The sequence below is a fragment of the Mercenaria mercenaria genome, chromosome 3, assembly GCF_021730395.1.
Source record: "Mercenaria mercenaria strain notata chromosome 3, MADL_Memer_1, whole genome shotgun sequence".
NCBI lineage: Eukaryota > Metazoa > Mollusca > Bivalvia > Venerida > Veneridae > Mercenaria > Mercenaria mercenaria.
This window is the reverse complement of record NC_069363.1, coordinates 61450031-61463612: the sequence shown is the minus strand read 5'-3', so window position 1 is coordinate 61463612 and position 13582 is coordinate 61450031. Positions and strand designations below refer to the sequence as shown.

At 34.0% G+C, this 13582-nt stretch overlaps 1 long non-coding RNA gene across 1 annotated transcript; it reads left to right on the top strand.

The window, feature by feature from the left end:
* The first annotated feature begins 5849 nt into the window (after positions 1 to 5849).
* On the top strand, positions 5850 to 9659 carry LOC128555662 (uncharacterized). Its single transcript, XR_008370251.1, has 5 exons — positions 5850 to 6285; positions 7284 to 7402; positions 7925 to 8066; positions 8514 to 8609; positions 9059 to 9659. It is a non-coding gene; the product is annotated as an uncharacterized LOC128555662 (long non-coding RNA).
* Positions 9660 to 13582: the final 3923 nt, after the last annotated feature.

Below are 13582 nucleotides of genomic sequence, written 5' to 3'. Positions count from 1 at the left end.
TAAAAAAAATATTTCCTCTCCATTGTCGTGGTGATGAGATGATTTGTGCAGTGCAACAATCAACATTACTCCCACTCACACACATTGACCCATTAAACCTGCTCCCCCGCCCCCACCCAACCAACCCCAAAAATCACTTAGTCTCGTCTACATTAGTATTCCGTCACCGCAACCGAATAATACACCCCAATCCTTCCCCGTCCCGCCTCCTCCTCTGTTCTAGAACTTCGGACATATATATTGCGCCACCCTGAACAGTTTGATAGATGGACTACCAAGGAAAAGTTCTATAAAGTTTAATCAAAAGTAGCTGAGCAGCAGAATCTGTCGTTTTGACATGGACGACGAACGGCCAGTGAGTGCAATAACTCGCCTTAAACTCTCTGATGACCTAAGAAGTGAAATCTAATACATTTGTATTAATTTTAAATTCATATACATTATTACGATTTCTTTATAACGACTTTTAAGCTATATACCCAGATAACCTGAGATAACACAAATGAATTATCACTTATGTAAATATATTATCTCACATGATTTCAAATATTTGGTTTAATCTAACTCTAAAGAAAAAATGTATAGTAAAACCATATTTTAACATATAGAAATAATAAGATATTGTACGCCTGCGGAATAATTTCACGAGAGCGTAGCCCGAATGAATTGAATACGCGACCTATATCCGATTCGTACTGTTTAGATATGTTACAACAGGGTTCTGCAATATATTATTTCAATTATAATTGATTTTAAGTAAAACTGTAGACGAAATGTAGAAGCACTATTTCATCGAGCATCTATGGAGCTAAATTTAGTATGTCGACATGACGCCAACGCGTAACAGTGTTTTAACAGTGCTTAAATATGGGAAGTAACACGTCCAGCGGAATAACTTAGGAGTGCATTACTATTTTTGGATTTGTTAGTGACCCTCCAGGGAAATATGTGAGGTTATATTAATATGATAAATGGGGAAGGTGAGTCGTCAGACGAGTTCTCATATTTACCATACTGACCCCACATGTTTCCAAGGAGGGTCGCTAACAAATCCAATTATTGATTTGTTTTATCGACCACTTAATTATAGCCATAGACCTACACCCTCTACAGAAATATAGGGAGTCAGTCACCACGTGACCATCTTTTAACCAGCGAAAATGCTAGAATCTTTGGGGAGGTCTAGTGAGTTATCCTGTTCGTCTTACAATCGATGCATTGTGTGTGAATTAAGTGTTCTGAAATGTCTATTATATCTTAACGAACGATCGAGCTTAAAGAGCTGAAATGGGATGAAACTTGCTTCCAACATTTACGTGATTTCTCTTCTTGGATGTGATCTAAAGCAAACATTACGATCTTTTAAACTTTTACACAAAACGGGTATTCGAAGAATAGGTATAGCTATTGGACTCACTAATGCGTCGGCGTCCCGATTTGGTTGTTTTTGTATGTAAGCTTGATCTCTGTAACCACCCATGGGAATGAACTGAAACTTCACACACTTATTAACTGTGAAAATAACTGATTACATTGCACAGGTTTTATCATTCTGATTGCTTTTTATCAAAAATATGCCCCTTTTTTCGACTTATATTTTTTCAATTGACAAGGCTATTGAATAATCGAGTAGATGCTGTCGTCCACAGTTCTTGTTTCAATACCTGTGTAACAGAATTTCGCTGAAGCAGGTGCTAGGTGGTCCATTACTTCTTACGAATAGATTCAGTCAAACCGGGTCTGTTATTATTTTGCTTCGTTTTGTTCTAGCTTTCAAACGATCTCCTTAACATTGTAGTTCCTGAGAGAGAAAAAAGCATGCATTATATTAATCAGTTGTAATGACCAAGAGTACTTACCTCTGCTTCTATTCGGTTTTTTCCCTTTTGTTTTTGTAAATAGTACATACAATTAAAAATTCACAAATAGTACACAAAGATTAATAGACTGGTATATTGAACATGTATCAGCAGTTTTGATAACTAAACTATTAAATGTATGACCTACAGCATTATCATACTATCTTTAAAAAGTTGAAGGCTTGTGATAAAAACAGATAAAGGTTGATCTAAAGTACAGAGTTGTCGTTTTAAGATGAGCATGCAAACCATTAAGTGTAACTATGTAACACGTAAAATAATTCATGTATTTGTCAACAACGTCTTTTAATTGGTGTAATTATTTAACGCTTAGCCTTAGGAGAAAAAACATACAAACAACAACAAGCCATGGGAAAACAAGGTTTGTTAAAATGAACATTGAACAGCAAATAAAACATGTGTATTACTCTACAAAACAATTATCAGTATAGTACTGAAATATACATTGAATTCCGGAAAGGAGCTGCATAAAAAGGCCACTCTTTTGGAGAGTTCAGCTCCTTTAAAAACTCACCATTTTCAAATAATTGCACACCTCAGCTTTCATGTGGACGTTTAAGTCATAACACCAAAAGGTACAAAAGACTAATGATTTAGCTCAGTGCGCCACTGTGAAGCTTTAAATGAACGAGAGACAACGCCAAGATCGAGAAAACGTCCCCCAATTCTTGGTTAGAATCCGCCCTATTAATAATATTGACCATTTATTTATTGATCCCAAATGAGCACAGATAAAAATAAGTATTAGAAATGAGATCTTATCTTAAAATAATAGTGCTCAACGTGAGACTTGAACCTGTGACCTTCACACATCAGATTTTGTTTTAATTGGATGCGCTTCCAGGCGCTTGTACTTGTAAGGAATAAAACGGTTAATGAACGGAAAACAATAAGGTTTTACACTTATTTCTTTTTTAAGGTTACAATATAAACAATAAGTACTACTAAGACATGAACATAGAAATACGACAGTGAGAAGAAAAGAAACTGACATCAGGAACTACGTACAAGAATGTGGCATATTCAAAATGTCAAGAAAGGCTAATTATTTCCATTATTCAAAGGTAGAGAAACTAACATGAGGTACTGAAAGAGTGTGACATTTAGTTCGAGTTTAATTGCTTATCTGATATATGAAAATATGCGCTGGCGATTTACATAATTCGACTGGAGTCATGAAATAATTTAAGATAATCGGATTTGGTAGTTTTAAAAGTTCTTAAATGACTGTTAAAGTGAAAGCCTTAAAAACAAATCCCGATAATCCTTGCTCTATATTACACTAATATATTTATATTAGTAATATTGATACTAATATCATATTTTTGACCAGCGATTTTGAAAAACCAGTATCTTTAAACATTATAAGTCATTTTAAAAGATCCACATGTTTCGTCAATTTAAAATCAGGTTTTTTTGTTCAGTACAAATTAATTCTATACAATGAATGTTAAACTAGCAACTACACTGATAATAAATAATTTGTCACAGAATTAAAAGAAATATGATTTTTATCAATATTATAGTGACAAATATCAGTCTAATTTACAAATTTTCTCAAAGAACTGATTCTAGTATTATGATATTGGACCTAGGATATAGACTTGCTATATTCAAAATTTTAAAAATAAAAAATATATGGTAGTGAGCTAGTCTAAATGAATGTATAAATTGGTTTTTTGAAGCTTGATGAATGTTAGTCATATAAAACGATATGGTCAGGTATAGCAGTTGTACATCACAAGGTCACTGGCGTAGATTTTATGATTAATTAATTGACAGCAATCCGTTGCTATCAGTAGTAATGCAATTAACACTATCCTGTCAAAGATCGAGAACCACTTGTGATAATTTTGCTTTTTCCAAGGTGAGTATGTACAGTGTATACAACTGAAACTGACAACTGTCAGGTATATCAATTGCATATAATAATTGCATTTATGACAGATAATGTTACAACGTATACATCCAGACTAACTACCTGTCAATAACTCTTTAAAAATAAAAACATTTCAACCAATAATGTTACGTTTGATTAAAAAAAATGATTAGATAAATACCAGATAGTATACATCTATTGAATGGCTTGGTGGTCAACAGTCAAAACTATTTACGGGCGCCTTAAGGATCAGCAGTGTCTTATTGCATGGCACCGGATATTAACTTTCATATTCTTTTCTTCAAGTTTTAGCTCACCTGAGCCAAAGGCTCAGGGTGAGCTGTTGTGATCGCTCACCGTCCGGCGTCCATCCGCACGTCGTCCGTCCGTCTGTCCGTCCACACTTTCCTTTAAACAACATCTCCTCTTAAACTACAAGGCCAATTTTGATGAAAATACACAGGTATGATCATTGGATATTCTTCTTTAAGAACTGTTCAAAGAATTGAATTCCATTCAGAACTCTGGTTGCCACGGCAACCGAAATGAAAAACTTTAAAAACCTTCTTGTCCAAAACCACAAAGCCTAGGGCTTTGATATTTGGTATGTAGCATCATCTAATGGTCCTCTACCGTTCAAAGTATCTCGCTAGGGTCAAATACGGCCCTAACCTGGGGGGTCACATGGTTTATATATACTTAATTGTAAAGGGAAAAACTTTGAAAATCATCTTGTCCAAAACCACAGGGCCTGGGGCTTTGATACTTGGTATGGGTAGTGGGCCTCTACCAAATTGTTTAAATGATCCCCCTAGGGTCAAATATGGCTCCGCCCAGGGGTTTACATGGCTTATATAGACTTGTATAGAAAAAAAACTTTAAAAATCTTCTTGTCTGAAACCACTAGACCTAGGCCTTTGATATTTGGAAAGTAGCATTGCCTTGTGGTCTACCAAGATTGTTCAAATTATTAATCTTGGATGAAAAGAAGCCCTGCCAAGGTGGGCCCTAGTTTTACATAGACTTATATAGGCAAAAACTTTAAAAAAATCTTGTCTGAACCTGCAAGGCCTAGGCTTATAATATTTGGTATGCTGCATTGCCTAGCTCTACCAAGATTATTCAAATTATGCCCCCGAGTTGAAAAGAGGCTCGACCCAGGGAGGCCCAAGTTTTACATAGGTCACACACCTGTAAATAGTTTTCCCTATATATTCTATATAAAACTGACATTTTTTAAAGAGCTAACAAACATATTCAGAGAACAAATCCTTACCTCATTTTAAATAGTTATGATAAAACTGATACAAAATGAAGAGAAAAGTAGGGGTCATGTACCTTCTAAGAGAGATTTCTCTTGTCACATTTGCTTACTGTAAAATCACATCAAAATCACACTGTTGTGACCTGGAAGTACTACTCATACTACAATTCGAGCGCTCAATGCGAAACTAGTCTAAGTGTATATAGAAATAGAAGCAGATAGACTAGTTTCGCGTTGAGCCCTCGAATGGAGCTTCACTTCACCAAATACAACCTCCTCTCCCATTTTTCCTACCAAAATGTCAAAAATACATCCACAATGAAATTTAAACAGAAACTAGCTTTAATTTAGACCTCTGTTGCCATGCCAAGTGAAAAATTAGTGTTCAAAAACCTGTCCGCCATTACGCAATAGACCAGATGGCTCCCACGCAGGTTCCTTTACTATAGTTAGGCGTACATAGACTTATATAGGAATCAAAGCACTGAGAGGACTAATGTGGGCAGCGGTTGACAGCTTCTGGTAATAGGCATGAACAGTTAGCTTAAAGGGCTTGGTTCACTAATGTATGAAAATGGCACCGAATTTTGCCATATTATACATTACTTATTCTACATTGATACATATGCTGTTCGTAACAAGTAAACACAATGCTTCATATATAAGTAATAAACTTTGAAAAATAATGTGTTGTTGTGTTTATATATTACTCCAAACATACCCCACTTTCCAAAAAATTGTGAATTTTCCATGGAATTTGAGACTTTATTTATGGTTTTCGCCTTGGCGGCATCCTTTACCAGTCTTAATATTTTAACCACTACTTCGTACATTAAAAACCAACAAAAAGTGCAAAAACCATCGCTGGTGAGCAATGCCGCCATATTCAGAAACGAAAAAAACGTCCGTCTCAGAGACACATTTTTATCCGAAATTACACAAGCCTCGATTTCGGTAAAATGACGTTGAAGTTGACGTCACTTAATTAGATATTTGTTTTCATTAATTTGTTTTTCAAGCAACAGCCATTAGAGCTAGTGTTAAAATCAATAATATCGGACGAAGATTTTTAAGTTTAAACGTTTCAACATTTAGTGAAATATCACAAACCTAATGAGTGAATTAGCGAATTGTTTCCCTTTGAAATCAACACGCCATTATCGGTGGATATATGTCTGAAACTGGGTCAGAGAATACATGCTGTTATTGCTCTGAATATACGCGGATATTTAAAGTGCATGGCGGATTTAATAATTGTTATGGTAAGTGTTAATTTTCATCATAAATTTATTCGTAATTGGAGGCAAAACAAAATGGACAGACCGCTTCGTTTGTTGACTTATCGAAGATACAACTTTGCAGCGAAAAATAGCAGTGTTGACATTTCGATTCGACTGTCTGCTGTCAAATACTTTTAATATCTTTCTTGTGTAGATCTATTTGTAAGTTTTCATGATGGCAGAATATACTTGTAGCCAAGACAGTCGGGCATCTACTATGTTGAGTAGGCCTACATTCTGTATGAAACTTTCTATCTAGAAATTGTAAAGAGGTAAATGAACTGATGAACAGGAATGGGCTATATATTCCAGAAAATATCCACCCCCCACTGTGGAAGCAGTTTTTTCGGAGAAAATCACCCCCCCCCCCCCCCCCCCCCCCTCCTGGAGACATTTTACCCCTCTCTGCACCTTCCACAACCAAGTTACCTGAAAATACCCCCCTCCCCTTCCTCCCAATAGGATCCATCCAAATACTCCCCCTCCCCTCCTCGTGAGTTATTTCAGAAAATATCCCCCCTCCCCCTTCCACACCCCGTTACTCAAATACCCCCCTCCCCTTCCTCCCAATAGGATTCCTCCAAATACCACCCCCAACTCCCTCCTCTCAGGTTGTACCAAAAAACTGCTTCCACAGGGAGGGGGTGGATATTTTCTGGAATAGCCCAATATTACAAGATATTGTACATTGTTTAAACTGCTGTCACAGAACAATTTAATAATTACATGTTCATTATGCACAGTGGAATCTATGAAAATTGAAAATTATAGTACAATAACACAGGAAAAGTGGTGTTTTAAATTGTCACTTTTTGTTGTAATTTATAGCAACTAAAATAGACCTCCTGAAAATTTCTTAAAAATTCTACATGCAAGTTACAATAAAAACTACTTTTTTTCATTCTCACTACTGCCATTACTGGTAGACAGCATGCTGGTAGGCTACTAAATAAATGAGAATTTTTTTTTTTATTTTTCAGGATAACCTCCAGCAGTAAGAAATATAAAGGTTCACTGCAGTTTTGAGTGCTCAACAAGTATTGACCCCATACTATGCTCAGCAAATAGGGCCCTTGTATTTCTGTGAATCCTTATGCAGGTATAAGATTTTGAAGTTAGTGTTTACATTCATATCAGCGTCAGTATCCTCAAATGCACTTTTCCAATATCAGTTTTAACTATGAAATTCCATATATCACTAAATTAAATTCCATAGTCTTCAAACAGATCCTGACTCTATGAATAAAAGCTTCAGGCCTGCAGTGCACATTTTACATTGGGATTAAAGTGACACCTTTGCAGAAATTTTGTCAAGTAAAATTATCTAAAGGAAGTTATGTTTTGTTAAGACATGATATTACTAATTTCTATGGGTTTTTTTTTTTCACTGAACTTTCTGTAAATCCCTGAAATATTGGGTTGAAAATCTGCATTGCTTTATAATACAGATGCTATATCATAAGCACTGTGAATTGAATCAGTTTAAATTTTGATAAATACAAGTTAATGTTAAGCAAATTCTATAAAGAATGATGAACTGTTGGTCAGTGTTGATTCACTCCAATTTTTGATGAGAATTTAATACATTTCTTATAAACTGTTCTTGTTTTTGTATGAAAAGTACAGTACTGCTGTTGGAAGAGGAGCAACAGTGTGGTATCTATGGTCCACCATCACTTCAAGCATTATGGCTATGGAGAAAAGAATGTTTCATTACATATGGACAGTTATAGTGGACAAAATAAGAAAAGTGTTGTAATAAGGTAATTTTTTTTTTTTTGGTTGGGTTTAACGTCGCACCGACACATTTTAGGTCATATGACGACTTTGTAATAAGGTAAGAATTCCCAATAAATAAAGAAATATTTATTAAGCACACAGAATTTGATGTTGGAATATTTAATTTTACAGTGTGTTCATACATTTCAGTTTGGAAAGTCACTAGTTTCCAGTTTATATATATATAATGTGCATAATTTTATCTAAATGAAAAATAGTATCTCCACTGACAAACATTGAATTACAATTGAATATTGCATACTTACACAACATCTGTATTAAGACTTAGTGTGTATGTAAGAAAATAAACTGTGTAGCTGGCATTTATTTGTTTTAATAAAGTGATGCTATGTTATATTCTAAGGACTCACAATTGCTACTTAGAAGTTTTTTTTTAAGAATTCATTGTTTAAATATACCCGTTATTTTAGCTATGGAATGTGGCTTGTTATGATGGGTCTACATGATGACTTGGAGTACAACCTGATTGAGGCCGGCATACAGAATTCAGTCCTGAACATGTTTAGGTTATTTTGGCTTGAGCCTCTTTAATCAGTTATGTTTTTATTAATAATCAAGTATTGATAAAACTTGCTGCAGAGATCATGTCTGTAAAGAGGCCACTTACATTAAAATACCACAGTTTCTGTTTATGTTTGTGTTGTTAAAGAGTGTCTAGCTCACTGCAAGCAAGTTAATCAGAAATAACATAATTCTAATAAAGTAACTGTTTTTTTTTCTTAACCAGGTTAAAGAACTATTTGTTAAAATGAGATAAAAATCATGGCCCTTACTTGATGTAGAATATGTGCAATGGTTGAATTTTTTCATGAAAAGAAGTTATTACTGTAATAAAATTCTAAAATGTTATTTAATGTAATTATGTGTGGGATGTCTTTTGGAATGCTGTTGTTCAGCTTTGATGAAAAGGTTATGTGTTCTTTGTCTTAAATAGTTGATACATTTATCATTACAGAATGTCTTCTGCATGACCTGGTATAGATAGTATTCTTGAAGGACTATAACTTCAACACAGAGACTGAGATTAATATTTTTAGGCAGGGGGTTGGCATGACAGGCAAATTCACCAACCGTATTACCATTCCTGAGTTGGATGCCAGTCGACAGTGGTACCTGTATAATGAAGTAGCGCCCCTTTGCAGCAACAGCAATGTATGCTCAAAACCAGCAGTGTCAAAGCCATTAAAATTGATAATTCAAGTCATTTAAAACGGAGAATGAATGGAAAAAAGTGTTTAACATTTAAAGTAATACAGAGAAAGAGCTCTGAAATTTTGATTAATTTGAAGTGTTTTTGATTTTTTGAAGATGTACTAGACCCAAATTCCATATATTTGAAAAAGAACAAATGATACATATAGTTTATAAATGTAAACATTGAATTAACAACTTTATGGTGTCAACAGTACTATGCATTTGTTAAATATTGACTCACTATATACATGTAAGGCTGAACACAGTATAAATGTGAAATTCCTCTAAAACACTGGAAGATATTTCAACAATAATTGTAACATATATGGTAGTAATGTACATTTTTCATTACGACAGTTGGATTATATAGATCTTACGAATATTTTCTGCTGTATTCAAACTGCATGTAATCATTTCTGTCGGCAGTATCATGTTTATTTTCCTTTTCATGAACAATTAATTTAACCTGTCTTGAAAGCACAATATATGTATAATTTGTAAAACATACATTGGATTATTGTGGAAACAATTTAGTTTTTGTATGCCTAATTATATATTATTGCCGTTAGTATCATCTAACTCTTTTAATATGATCAAGACATTTAACAAGGCAGTTTTCTTAAACTATTACTGTGTGTTAAATGAGATTATGAAGTATTATGTTTACGGAATTAACTGCGTAACCATGGAAACATTTTTCTGTTGTTCTATATTATGTCTTGAAAAAAAACATTGTTTGAAGAACACTTTTCAATGGTGCATTTTTTTTAATTTTTACATGTAATGGTAAATGCTGAAAGTGTTCTACAATAACGTAGCAAAAACGTCATTGTTGTCTCATTGAAGCATATACTGCAACTCCATTGTAACCATAGCAACAGAAATATATTGTATTATTTATGAATAATGATCTTCACAAACAAATTACATATGTTATTTTTCTTAAAGAATGACCTAAATTGGTTTTATTCCATAAAAAACAGACATAGCAAATATTCTCATTTTTATCTCCGTTTCCATGGCAACCATATATTTTTTTGCCCCAAATTATAGGCGTTGCTTAGGGTTATATCTTAGCATATCTGAATGTTGATTATACGTTCTGATGTAATTGTTATAAGAGATTTTCGTGTTTCCATGAAGAAAATCAATCGGTTGCCATGGCAACAGCAAAATTTCAAATGAATTAAAATATAAGATTTTGCATTCTGAGTTGTTGATCATTCATTATAATAATATTTCAACAACATTTGATGTTGTGCCATTTTCACCTATAAGTGAACCAAGCCCTTTGGTGATTCTAGTTAAACTACTTTTGATTAATAAGCATTTTCAACCTTTCTTTTACCAAATCAAGTGGTAAAACTCTACTTTTACTCTTTCAAAGGGGATAAAATAATATATGAGCAAAGCTCATGTGCTTATTGAAAATTTTGTGAGGTTTGGTTAATTTTGCTCAAATTTTTTTTTTGAATTATAAGCATTTTTTAACAAATCAATGGGAAACACCCTGCTTTCACTAGAACAAGGGGAATAACAGTAAATGTGAGCAAAGGTCATGGACTAACTAATAATTATGTGATGTTTGGAGATCCTAGCAAGAGCTTGTAGAACACTTTACTCTTACGGTACAAATATTTCAGACAGGCATTTGCTTTAGAAACCACAGATCTTGCAATTTCATCACAAGATAGATGCTGGTCCAAGATTGCACCAAGGTACTTCACTGAATTGGTAGCTTTAATACTTGTACCATTACATGTAATATTCAAACTTTATTGAGGCCTTAACTTGGGTTTTGATCCAAACAGAATGTACTCTGTTTTTCCAAGATGTAGCGAAAGCTTGTTATCAACAAGCCATTCACTTACAATTTTAAGTTCACTGGACAAAACAGTTTCAATCTGTGAGATGTCTTTTCCAGACAAAGAATACCTGAATCATCAGCATATAATAAAAGTTTGTTATTAACAATAGCTGACATGTCATTTACATAATCTAAGAACAAAAGGGGCCCAAGGATGGACCCTTGAGGTACCCCACAGGTAACTGGAGCCTGTCTGGAATGAACACCAGATACATCTACTAATTGCTGTCTATCAGAGAGGTAAGACTGAAACCATCTAATTGCATCAGAACTTAGACCCATGGCATTCAGTTTCATTAACAGGATACTATGGTTGACAGTGTCAAACGCTTTTTGGGTCAAGTGGTTCTCAAGTAAACCGTTTTCCATGTTCAGGCCCCTGTGACCTTGATCTTTGATCGAGTGAGCCCAAAACCAACAGTCATTTACTCTGCATGTCCAATCATCCTATGAAGTTTCAACATTCTGGGTCAAACGATTCTCCAGTTATTGATCCAGAAAGAAGAGTTTTTCCATCTTCATGCCTCTGGAACCTTTCCCTTAAGTCAATTGACCCCAGAAACATTAAGGACCGTCGACTTTGTAATTCCTATCATCGTGATTGAAAGTTCTGAGTCAAATGATTCTAAAGTTATTGGTTCGAAACTGTTTTCAAAGTTCTGGTTCCTGTGACCTTAACTTTTGATCAAGTGATTCAAAAATCAATAGGGGTTATCTACTCTACATGTCCAATCATTCTATGAAGTTTCAATATTCTTGGTCAAGTGGTTCTCAAGTTATTGATCAGATACGGGTTTCCATGTTCAGGCCTCTATGACATTGACAGGTGATTTTTTTTTCAAATGAGATCTCATCTTGGTAAAAGCAGGCTATAATTATATTACACATAAATTACATAGATAAAAGACACTTCAGAATAGTTCTTAAACTAAAAGCAACCATAAAAGAATATTTACAATGAAATTAAATGTTTCATTCAATTGTAAAACAACCAAAACAACTACTACTGTCTCCAGTATCAGCACACATCATGATCTTCGGGTTGCATTCAGTCATTTTTCAGCTGTAGATTAATATAATATGTAGACACTGTAACTAAAAAATTAAAACCGGATTTTTTAACATTTAGACTCCAAATATATATTTCTAAGTGCATCAGATAATATAAACACTATATTAAAATGTTGTGTGTTACTTTTTAAAAGAGATATTTACTCGAGAAAATTTAGTCCCAATAACATTTTTGGAAATAGGATAGACAACTCCTGAATGACTATCTCATCAAATTTGCTGATTTAAAAATAAACTTAGGTATTTTCCCGGGATACCCTCATTAAAGTCTGTTTCTTCATTTTGTTCAGACATGGAATGTAAACAAATCCAGGAACTATTTAACAGTACAAGGACATCAAACAACCTTTTTTTTACTTTCCTTCAGGACAGGTACACATGTTAGGTCATACTTGTAGTTTATAAACCAACATGTAAAACAATTAATTAGCTCATCAAAGAAATGAAGACTATCAACTGCACAATATTTTATTACCTCCCTTCATTATATTTATCATCTAAATTCTACATAACTTTTTATGGAATTACCTTCCTTTATCTCATATAAGCTTTCTTATATTGCAATTTATTCTGTCAATATTTTTACCTTAATTTTCAGGCAAATAAATATATATTTTTTTTAATCCATGGTAAGATGAAAAGCATATATTATGTTAAAGAATACCATGAAAATATTTATCACACATGAATGCAAGATAATTAATAATGCAACACAAAAAATAATGCTGACACGTGTGGTAAACGCGCAATCCAATTCCCGCTGGGAATACGCTTAAAATGGGTTGCGCGACGTCCAGTGCTGGTGTTGCGCGTAAAATAAAAGTCGAAATTGAGGTATGTGAAGTTATGATTTTGCTTAGTATGAGACAAGAATAATTTTTCTCGAAGAAAGGAAAATGCTATTCGACACACATATATGATACATTATATATGTAAAATATCTGGTTTATAATTTATGATTCGGCTCCATTATCACAAAAACTCTGGCGACACAAAGCGTGAAAAAAGTATGAAATCAACAAAAATGGCAGTTTCTGACCTCATATGCCTAATCTGAGGACATCTGATGCTTTCTATGATAACTCAACTGTTATGAAGTAACAGATATCAAAATAATTTGCTTCAAATCCTGCTTACGGGGACATAATTGACAAAAAATCATCGGGAATGGGGTTGCGCACCGGGAACGGAGTTGCTCGTATACATCATAATGTATATAATGTATACGCGCAACTCCATTCCCTGGGTGCAACCACATTCCCGATTGTTTTTGGCAATCTTTCCCCAAAAAACAACATTTCATTCAACTGTATGTAATATTCATGACTGTTTTACACATGTTTGATC